The sequence below is a fragment of the Meleagris gallopavo genome, chromosome 17, assembly GCF_000146605.3.
Source record: "Meleagris gallopavo isolate NT-WF06-2002-E0010 breed Aviagen turkey brand Nicholas breeding stock chromosome 17, Turkey_5.1, whole genome shotgun sequence".
Taxonomy (NCBI): Eukaryota; Metazoa; Chordata; class Aves; order Galliformes; family Phasianidae; genus Meleagris; species Meleagris gallopavo.
This window is the reverse complement of record NC_015027.2, coordinates 10441262-10452467: the sequence shown is the minus strand read 5'-3', so window position 1 is coordinate 10452467 and position 11206 is coordinate 10441262. Positions and strand designations below refer to the sequence as shown.

General features: G+C 40.8%; 1 long non-coding RNA gene across 1 annotated transcript; it reads left to right on the top strand.

Annotated features, from left to right (window-relative positions):
• Positions 1 to 2760: 2760 nt before the first annotated feature.
• On the top strand, positions 2761 to 11172 carry LOC104913581. The gene is made up of 4 exons (XR_795495.3): positions 2761 to 4650; positions 6386 to 6420; positions 6874 to 6942; positions 11046 to 11172. It is a non-coding gene; the product is annotated as an uncharacterized LOC104913581 (long non-coding RNA).
• Positions 11173 to 11206: the final 34 nt, after the last annotated feature.

The window sequence follows — 11206 nt, the reverse complement described above, 5'->3', positions numbered from 1 at the left end:
ATTTTTTATTTTAAACCGTGGAATCCATCAGTCTAAAATTCCCAAAGAAAGCTTGAGTTTCACCTGCTTTATGAGGCGTTCATTCAGCATGCACATCTACAACATGGTAAGTGCCAGCAGGGATGGTGCTACGCACCCGCCTCAGCCCTGCCTGTGGGAAGCAGGCATTGCCATGCCACGGATGGAGGAGTTGAAAGAGGGCTCGCTCTGGCTGAGCTGCCTTGGAGGAACATCACAAGCAACATTTGGCATCTCTTGATCATCTTGTTTCCAGCCATTCTCTGGAAGAGTTGATTTGATGTTACCATCAATAGAAGAAGAAATCAAGTATCGTTTTGCTCCCGGTTTTCAGTGTGTGAAGGCGAGCTTAGAAGGAGGAACATCCGTGATCTGCAGCTGTCTGAAGATTTCTAACTGCATTCAATTTGAAGTAGATCCAAAAGCGTTTGTGTTGGTAATAGAAGATACAGCTCCAGGAGCAACTACTCAGACAATCTCACTGTTACGTGTGCCAAGAACATTATCAGTTTCTTCTCACTGTCAGAAAAGCATGGATTCTGCACAAAAAAACGGACAGGAGCAGCCCTGGAAACCATGTTCAGTGACTTTGCTCTTTGTTTGGCCTGTAGCAGTCACACACGAAGCTGGAGTTTGACGGACGATACCGAGTCGTGTTCCTGGACTTGAGAAGCTCTCACATCCAGTTGCAAGAAACAGAAGTTCTTATGTATTAGAAGACCCAAGCTCAATCATGAGTTAACTCCTCCTGTGCTACACTGATAGATAGTAGAGATCTCTCAGTGGCTTGGATTTGCCACGGATTCTGGCCATGTTTGTAAGAAGGCAAAGTCTGCTGCAGAAGACCAGTGGTGGTGTCGCTGCCCCAAAGTATCTCAAGTTATTCTGTATTGCTGCTATAGTTTCTGTTCTGCTTTTGCTATTGATCTACTTGTGTGCTACATAGCTGCCTCATTAAGAGTTGGAGGGTAATGTGTGCGAATAAGCCAAAGCCAGAGGTTTTCATCTACTGTGAGCAAAGAGCCTTCTGAGGTTATGGGGATCAGTGCATAAGCTGGACGCTTCCCTAAGAGCAACAATGGAAAAGCCAAAACCCATACAGCAAATAAGCAACTTCTCCCTCTTCCCAGTAATAATAATAAAAACTAAACAACCACCACCAATGACAAAATCAATGAGCGAAGAGCTGAAGAGGATTTTTGGTAGTGGAGACTCTTATCTTTCAGGCTATTTTTGCTGTCTGAAGAAAACCATGCAATCTCAGTGAAATACTACTTCAGCGCACGTGGGGGTTTTTTTGTTTATCGTTGTTTCCTATCTCTGCTTCAGAAAGGTAATACATCTAACAGTATGTTTTGAAGCACTTTTCAGGAGCCAATTTATTTGGTCCCTGAGCGTGAGGACTTGGAGCCAATTGTGCTGCCATGCTTGGTGGCAGACTTTGCACCGTGTACCTGAATCACTTCTCTTGCAAAGTGTGTCTATCTTTTTCAATTACTTCTAATACTTTCGTAAGTGCTTTTCTGAAGCTTGCATAATTGAGCTGTGTGAAAGTTCTTGTGGATCCACTAAGAAGAGCTTCAGTATGTAAGCACGTGGAAATGAGTAACATATTGCCCTTATGGTGACTGCCCAAAGCCACCTGCCCACCTTCACAACAACTGGGATTTTTTCCTTGTAAAGTAGATGCTGCTGCTTTAAGATGCTTCTAGAGCATTCACGGAGATGAAAACAACATACACCTCAGCCCAGCCAGCTTATTTGGTATATCTTGAATGTTTGTACAGCGTAACAGAAGGAGTTTGTTAAGACCTGAGCGGCAGAGAATGTCTTTGAGCGGTGTTGCATTGTTGGAGTTAGCTTGTGACTGAAATTGGGTTTTATTTCTGTAACCGGAATTGCCCCTTTGAATTCCACTCAAGTGGAAGAAGTTCACTTAAATGGGAAGACTTCAGCATAACTGAGTGGTGGATATGAGGAATACAAGGAACAGATGACCATCTCTTCGTACCTCAAACCCTCCCATTTCTTCTTGCGGATATCTTCTGTTCTGGCCTGAAGCAGTGCAATAATACAAGAGGATAGCTCGTGTTTCTGACCCAGATGCAAGACTTCCAGCTTAAGTGTTTTCCCAGATGTGACCTCCTTCGGAACAAACTTACTGTTCTGTCTTTTCTTAGTAATTAGGTTCTTGCATTCAGTTGATCCATGTCAGGTTTGACCTCCAGCATGGAGCTGTCTTGAATAAATGGTAGAAGTTGGAGGGTGGTTCCAGGTCAGTCAACTTAGAGTGAGTTGTCACTGAGACTGTGGATTTTAGTAATGCTTTCTCCCTGACTTCTCATGCTTCATTTAAGTAACATATATTTCTAGTGCTCTGAATCAGTAGTGGTTGTATTTCTGGTGCTTTGGATTTGGTTAATGTAGCCACTGATAATGAAGCTCTAGCCAGTACTTAAGTGTTTCCAGTTATGTGTGAGCTCTGATAGACTGTTTTGGCAACAGCTTGGCTGTTGGCTGAAAGTTATGTTGCAAGCAATATAATCCTGCTAGGGTTTTTTTTTTTTTTTTCCTTCATGGAGCAAGGAGAGAGTTGTCAGCAGTTGATAGTGATGGCTGTTAAGTACCGCAGGCACCTTTGATTGTAAGATGATATCATTCGGGGTTTTTTTTTTTTAGGTTGAGTGCTTCATGTGACTTAATTAGATACTGACAAGATCATCTGGGACATTTTAAAAGTCTTAGTGTTGAGATTAATGTACTTAATACTAGATATTTATAGCATATATAATTTTTTTTATAGTGATAAACAGTTCAAATTGATTTCGCTTGCTTGTTGCAAGGTATCACTTTGCCCATGTCTGTGCAAGAGATTCAGCTTTTGATAGGTGTTCAAGTTAGGTATGGTGTCAGGCTATCAAAAAATAGTATTTTCTCTTGCCTTTCTTAACTGCAGTTATTTTTTCAGCTATCTTGTTCCAGTGTCTGTCCTTGGAATCTCTATTTGCATCTTTCCCTTAATTTATAATACTCTTGAAATTGTAGAATGAAAGCTGCTGATGAAGCACAGTTACTAGTTCTGAAGTACCCACTTTGTTGTGTTTTGTTGTTTTCTGATGTGGGTTAATTTCTAAATAAAGTGGGTTGTTGGATATTGATATGTAAAGTTGAATAGATTCCTAAATGATGGAAGCATCTGAAATGTGTGCACAGGAAATCCGGCTTAAAGGAAAGAGTAGCAGGTCTGAACTTCTGATAAGGCCTTCTGGTCAGTCAGGTGGTCTTCAGAATGCCATTTCTGTTCTATTTCTGGTTTCCTTGGGAGTTTGCAGAAAAGGAAAGCTGTATTCTCCTTCTAGTGATAGCTTGGAAGTCTGATGTTTTTAACCTTAGATACATTGATGAGCTACAGTTCACGATGCTGAAGATAAATATGAAGGATTGTTTTGTAATTATTGGCATTCTGGTTAGAATATATTTTCTGTGCGGGAAGTGCCTTTCCATCTGTTCTTCTAAAACTGCAAATCTGAACTAAGTGTGACTTCAGTCTTTCTTTGTAGTAGTGACAGCAAGTTGTATGTGTAGAGGTTTCGTGCAAAGTGAAATACAGAGCTAAAAATATCTTCTGAAGACTCAGTCTCTTCATCAGCCGTCCTAGAGAAGCAATAAATTACAGAAACCTTGCTGGGTTGGTTAAATTACCTGATTCAGTAAGAGAAATTGTTTCTCCTGTCTTGTGGCTGAAGTTAAATGCTGGGATGGATACGGTTCATCTGCCTTTGAAATGACTGTTGGATTGTTGAAGATACGCCAAGAAGTTGATTCTCCAGCAGAGTTACTAGGTTAATGTTTGGGACAATCTATCAGAATGGTTCTATGGGCTCTTTTGAGATGTCCTCAACATATATCATCTGTCAAGGTTAAGGCATGTGACTACTCCATTTCAAGTAGGTTCTGCATACAAAATGTTGCAGTTAGGAGGCTGGAAACTAAATGTAGTTTTTTGTACTAGTAATATCTGGCTGCGTGACTTCAGTGCTGAGTTTGTAAGGGTGCACAACAGTGGAAGAAGACAGCATTCTGGTCTTGAGTGGCTGCATCTGTTGGAAGTCTCCCATGACCTGGAAACTTCTTCATGTCAGAAATAAGTTACACAATATCAGTATGTGCATGATGAAGACAAACATTATGTAGCATTAATCTGTCCCTGTTTTTCAGATAGATGGGATTTAGTTGCCTTGAAGAGATTTGGCAGTGAATAATTAAGTATTTACATGAATTACTGGATAGTTCATGAACTTTGAGTCAATAATTCTTCATTGTGTCCATGAGACTCATGTTTATGATGCAGTGTTTTTCGGATTGTAGAGAGCTGCAGGCCTTCTGAATCAGATCCTCTATTGAGCAGCCTTTCTGCTCCAGCAGATAGTAAAACACGTTTGTAATCTTGCGTCCGTAGCCAGCGTTGGTACTGTAGAACTATGACTTGATTTGTTTAGAACATTTGAGATTTTCGTTTAAATAAAGGTCTCTTTCTCAGTGTTAGTGTAACCCTGCTGATTCTGTGCTTTATTGCAGAACTACCCATGAGTTCTTGTTTGGTGCCCTTGCTGAACTTGTAGATAATGCCAGGTGCGTATCTGACACTGCCTAATTCCTAAGGTACATTCAGTAAATAATTTAGTTTGCTTGACTGTTTAGGGGACATTAGGCAATCTTACCTTCGAGCAGACTTTAAGAGAAATAGATATAATGAACTATTTTTATTTTTTAGTATGAATGTTTTGTTTGGTTCTCTTATACTGCCACTTCTGCCCTGTGGGGAAAAAAAAAACCAACAAAGTATTACTCCTAACAAGACAAATTTCAATGAATCATGGTGTAACTCAGTTCAGAAGGGAAATGGTTAGAAGACCTTTTAAAGGAAAGGGATTTAATGAAAAAAAAATGTTGTCTTTTTTTGTTTAAAGAAATTGATAAAATATTAGTGAAATTGGGACTACTTGATATGTGGATAGTCTTTGGTTCCTAGTATCCAGAGTAGTGATAGAATGAAAATGAATCAAAACTAGGATGTTGAAAACAGAGCAAGAACAAGTAGAGCAACTTGTGATTCTTGAGAGACCTGGTATTTGGAAAAAGCCACATTTCTCATATTGCAGCCTACAGTTACCATCCCAACCCCTGCATGTTTATCCTTTCGGCTTCACCAAATATGATATGGCATGGTGGAAATGTTTTGAGATTATATTCTATCAAGTGTGAATTGTCACACCTTGCCGTTAGCAATGTAAGGAGCTGGAAATGAAATATTTCTGTGTGTAGGAAACTAGCCAGGACTCTGTGCCTGCATGTTAAATGCATTTCAACTCTCAGGTCAGCAGCTGTTGCACTTCTTTGCTTTTGCTACAACATCATTAAATGTAGCTCTTTCAGACTGATGAACTTTTTTTCTTTTCGAAACTTGATTTCTCCTCTGGCAGAAGATGGACTCTGTCAATTGTTAACCTTCTGTGAAAGGTAGTTTTACTTAGAGATACAAAGACAATCCGAAGTGGCTTTGGCATTTAGGAAGTGGGTGTTGCTGTAGTAGAACTGCACTCTTGATCAGCAAATGCTGTGCTCGTAAAAGTCTACATGGCTGTCTGGAACATGGCTTGTCCTTCACATTGCTGTTACCACTGCTGAAATGCACCACCCACGACCTCACTGTCCTCACATCCATTCTTTGGTCTTAATAAACGTCCAGCAAGCACTGATGAATGTCAGTGAGCGCCATTTTTTTCACATGGAAGAATTCAATTCTCCACCTTTGCTTCAAATGCACCTCCATGTCAGATGCCATTTTGTCAGACTGCCCTTCTGCTGCCATCTGTCACAGCAACAATATGTAACAGGATTTGGTGGGAAGATTCAACCTCTACTGCCATACCACCAACATCCACCTCTGACATTGTGGGCTGACATCATAAAATAGGAGGCATTTCTTCTGGAGCAAATCTTGTATTTACATTGAGTTTTATGCAGAACTTAATAAATTTTTCGTAGAAAAATGTAAGTGGTGTGGAAGAAGAGGGAGCTCAGAAGCGTGCCCATTTTTTGTTTCCTTACTATGACTTCTATTTGAAGTCAGTGATACTATAACTAGGTTTCATTATGCGCAGTTACAACGTTTTGTGTTTGAGCATGGGTTCAGATAGACAAAAAGCAGAACAAGGTGTTTTTTTAACTTGTCATACTAGGTGCTGGGCCTTCATACACTTTGATGTGTGCAGTCAGTTCACTTTTGAAGTTATTGCATGTGCCTGGCTTTAGCTTCATTTCCAGTTGACATTTGAATACTGACAGGGTTTTTGTTGCTTCGTAGAGATGCGGATGCCACAAGAATAGACATTTATACTGGTAAGTCACTCCTACTTCTTCCTTGCGTGCTGTCAGTCAAGTCAGGGGTTAAAACTTGGGTTTTGGCTACAAGTGCATTGTAAGAGTGAATGTATTTGTGTCCATTTCTGCTTATCCTGTGCTTTTGCGTCTTCAAAAAGCAGTGCCTTTACAAGTAGCTTGTGCAAGGTCAGTTTTCAGCTGAGGTCAGATAACACCAAAGTGAGTTGTTTGTACTGGGTATTTAAGAAATGTGCTTTTACAGTGCACTGTTGTAGCATATATTTACAAGCAAGTTAAAGTGCAGGAGAAATTAGTCACTCTGTAATAAAAATGTGGTGCCCTTTTTTAGAGCATAGCTGTATCGTGTTTATTGTGTTACTTCTCCCATGAACACTGTTTAGCTTGAGCAGATTTTCCATTTTATGAAACTTTTAAATTTGTGCATGGGAGTATTAAATAACTCTTTTGTAGAGCACCGGGAAAACCTGCGAGGTGGATTCATGCTGTGTTTTTTGGATGATGGAGCAGGAATGGATTCAAGTAAGTGATAGCAATTTACATTTGTGTTTTCAAGCTGAGATTTCACGTTATGGCTTAAGCTGAATTAACAGCTTGGTATTATTGAAGGGGTAGTTCCATGCTTGGATACGTGTTTCTGCCTCTGCACTGGCCCTTTCTCACTGTGTCAAACTCTTCGCCGCCTCAGTTTGCAGAAAAATAAGAAAACTGTTGTGCTGCATTATAGAAATGAGTCAGCTTTGCCTTTGGATTTCCAGTGCACAAAAGTTGGCTTTGGGGATAGAAGGAGGGAACAGGCCAGGAAAAGGAAAAGATGATGAGCAGAGGCCTACTTCCATCGGGGGCTGCCAAGCGATTCGTTTCTCATCTAATAACAAAAGTGTGTAACCTTAACTTTGAAAGCATTGTGCTACTGTTTCATCATTGTGATAGAGATCAACAGAAAATCTTAGGATATGAGAAGAATATAGCGAAGTCTGCCTCATCATGAGCACTAACATAAATCAGCGTTGGGTTTAGCAGGAGTAAAGCCTTCTTGCTTTGCTTCAGCATCAGCAAACAGCACTGCCAATTCACGCTACCTTATTTGCATCTTGAAGATCCTGCTTTGAGGAGTTCTGCTTGCCAACGTTTTTACTTGCAATTAATCTCAGAAGTTATCTCTAATTGTATTCATAAAGACTTCTTTGCTTCAATCACTTAACTTGCTTTTCATACCACTTCTTGTTCCTTAATCTGTACTTTGAAGATTGGAAGCTGAAAAGTGCTTTCATTTTACTGGATGCTGTTAAGTACTAAACTCTTGATCACTTACTTAGATCTTCACTTCTTTAATTGTTATGTATCTAAGGCTTACTATGGTGAGGAACAGCGTTTAACTGGGATTTGTGGTGGAGCCCCCGGACTCCTTCACCTGGCCGCTATGCTCAAGGCTTTGCTCAAGCAGACAAAGAGACGCCTACGGCCTTGCTCGGGGTTGATAACACTGTCTTGCTAGGAAAGATAACAACCACGTGTCTGTCTCAAAGTGAGGGGCTGAAAGAACTGATAGCAGACACCCGGTTCAGTAGCTGAGGACCAGTTGACTATGTGCTAAATACTATGAGTCAATCGTCTCACCTTACACATAGCAGCCCAGTAGCCCCTGGAGCTCTAATCCTTGTAACAAGAGTGACTATGATCTCCCCAATTTATCTAAATGTTGTGAAGCTTGGGTGACTGTAGTCACAGGGTGGATTACTTTGGAGGTGACCTATTGAGATGCCTACGTCTTAAGGGCAGATGCAACATTGAGGAAACCTTCAGGGTGGTGAATCTACAAGGATTCTGGTCCATGGGAGCTCCCTAAGCAACCTTCAATTTTATTAACGCCAAGGGAAGTTGATATGCTGACTTGTAAGAGATACAGCACAGAGGGTGGAGTGGTGTATGAACACCGTGGCCAGGTGTAATAACACCATAGGGATGGGAACTTGGTGGTACTGTGGCACTGATGAACTGTGTAGCTGTCATCCTGAGTCAGCAGTTTTACATTTTCCATTGCACTAAATGCAACAAAGGTATGTATGACTGCAGTTACCCAGGCTTCACATGAAAGCAAGGAAACTGTATAAAAGGGGCTAAAGAGAGGAGGAATTTGGAGGAAGATGCTATCATAGACAAGCTGGGAGGACGTCGCTGATTTCTGGGACTGATTTGGCAAGCGGAGCCTCTCCATCCTCCCATAGGGACAACTGTTGGATGAGCTTCACATGCTTGTTTATACTGAACGATTCCCTAGGAAACTTAGAAACCTCAATAGAGTTGTTCCCCAGTTTAACATGTTTTGCAGTTGGGCTCTATTATTCTCAGTACTTGCACATGTACTGCAGGCAGTAGAACACAATCATAAAATCTTTAAGGTTGGAAAAGAGCTCTAAGATCATCTGGTCTAACTGCCCACCTACCACCAACATTGCCTACTAAACCCTGAAACCCATCCAGTTCCAATCTCTACAGTGGGCAGGGACACCTCCCACCATACCAGTGTGTCCAGAGCCCCATCCAGCTTACCTTGAATGCCTCTAAGGGATGGAGCATCCACAGCTCCTTTGGGCAACCTATGGCCTCACTGCCTGCGTAACACAGAATTTCTGACACCTAATCTGCTGGCATGTCACTCAGAAGGGTTTTCTGTCCCACTTCTGGACGAACAGCAGTCAGGACTTAAACAACTCCATCTCCCATTTTTACATCTCAGGTGTTTAATATTTCTTATTAGGAATTGTTTTTTTAATTGGAGCCCTTGTTCTTTTTCTGGAGTTTTAAAGCTCATGCTCAGGGTATTCTTTCAAATTGTTTCTTGTCTTTTCTGTTTGGCGTAGCTCATATCAGTGCTCTTTTTGTTGCCAGGGAGTTTGTTTTTTACATCTAGCAGCTCTAAGACACGACAAGACAAAAACAGTATGACTAAAATAGTTGTAAGTGAAACTCCCTCTAGAGCCTTAACTGAAAAAGTGTGGAAGACTTTTCATTTGTACCTTGTTTGGAGGTGGATAAGGATTGAATATCTTCCAAAGGTCTGGAGCAGAGAGAGAGATGTCTTTGCCCTTCAGGACTTCCCTCTTCAGGGCATCATTGATGTTCCTCTGCCCAAGAGAAATTGTATTTTCAGAGTGCCTTTGAATCTCCAATGCTGAATGATAAACCATATGTTCACCTTTTCTGAGCAAGGAAATGCCTCAGATAATTACTCTTCCTTTTTTAGGCTTCTAAAATACTTCTTAAAAGCAGTTGTTGATAAAAGCTTTTTTTGCGTAGCAAAAAAGGGCTCGTAATGTGCTCTTAGAATATCTCATATACATCAGTCTGACTTGGTTTTAAAACTAACACAATAAAAAATAAAATCCAGACCTCCAAATATGAGATAACCTTCTAAGGTTTGCTTTCATTGGCGTGAAAGTACCATTATAGGCTGGAAAAAGGAAAGAGGTTCTGTAATCCTTTCAGAGTGTGCATTTGAAACATCCCACAGACCTTTGTGAACATAGTGAATAGAGGTAGGAAGGTTGTTGCAGAGTTGTTCTCATATTTTTACCTTGTCGTTTGTTGCTTTAAATCTGAATGCCATTTGCACGGATAATAGCATTCTAACATACAGATTGGTCATTTCTCATTAAACCAATGAGCCTCACTGCCAGTGCTAGTGAACCTGGGTATGTTCAAACCCAGTCTGACCATTGGCTCCAGCTCTTTGTAGTGGTGGGGTATGGTAAGGGATGTCCCAAGCTCCCTTGTAGCTTGTATATGCATGTAATTGCCCTTATGTAATTGCTGTTAGTTTTCCTGTTTAAACTATTCTTCCTGTTAAGGCACTTCATGTTCCCTTGTATCTGGAATTGCGTTTCATTTCTCCTAGTAAATTCTGTGGTGAACTGATTGCTATCTTTGGGGAAAGGGAAGACAATTCTTCTGTCTTACGGATGATATTAAAGGCTTTGTACCTTGAACAATGGAAAGGCTTGAACTAAAAATGACAGCCCTTCTCAGCTGTGAAGCTCTCATATCCATTAGTTTTGTCCTATATCATTAAAATACTCCGACTTTATGCAATAGTTGAAAAATTAGCTTTTGGCATAGCGGTGCGTTAATTGGCATAGTGTTCTGTTCAGATTCGCAAGGAGAAAGTAATTCATTTATTCTGAACTCAAAAGTTTTTTGTAGGGTGACTTACCCTAGTATGAGGGGCACTGGGTCTGTGGGGTCAGCAATAACTGCAGTGTCCCAGGGTTGGGTTTTGGTTTACGAGCGCAGTGACAATTGTGGTTGACACAACAGATGATCTCGTTGACATTTTTTAGTCAAAAGAAAACATCTTCGTGCAGTTCAGATGGGGGCACTGGTCTGATATGAAACTTAGAACTCTTTTTATCAGTGTAATTGCATCTGTACAACGCTTGTAATACGGGCAGTGCCATTGATCAGGGCTGGATAGCAGAACTTCAAGGTGATAACCTGACTTGGGCTTGAGGCCTCTTGCATATGACAATCTCTGTTCTACATAAATAAACGTATTCACATCTAGAACGTGTATCCAAGTCTTTGTATGAAAACCAACCTTGGATTTGCTCTGTCTCTCATTGCAGATGAAGCTGCCAGCGTTATTCAGTTTGGTAAATCAGCCAAGCGATCGCCGGAGTCAACTCAAATTGGGCAGTATGGGAACGGCTTGAAATCGTGGGTATTAATCACAGCCAGTCTCCTGAGATTGTGCAGATTAGAGCTGAGATAGCCAATGTTTTGTTGT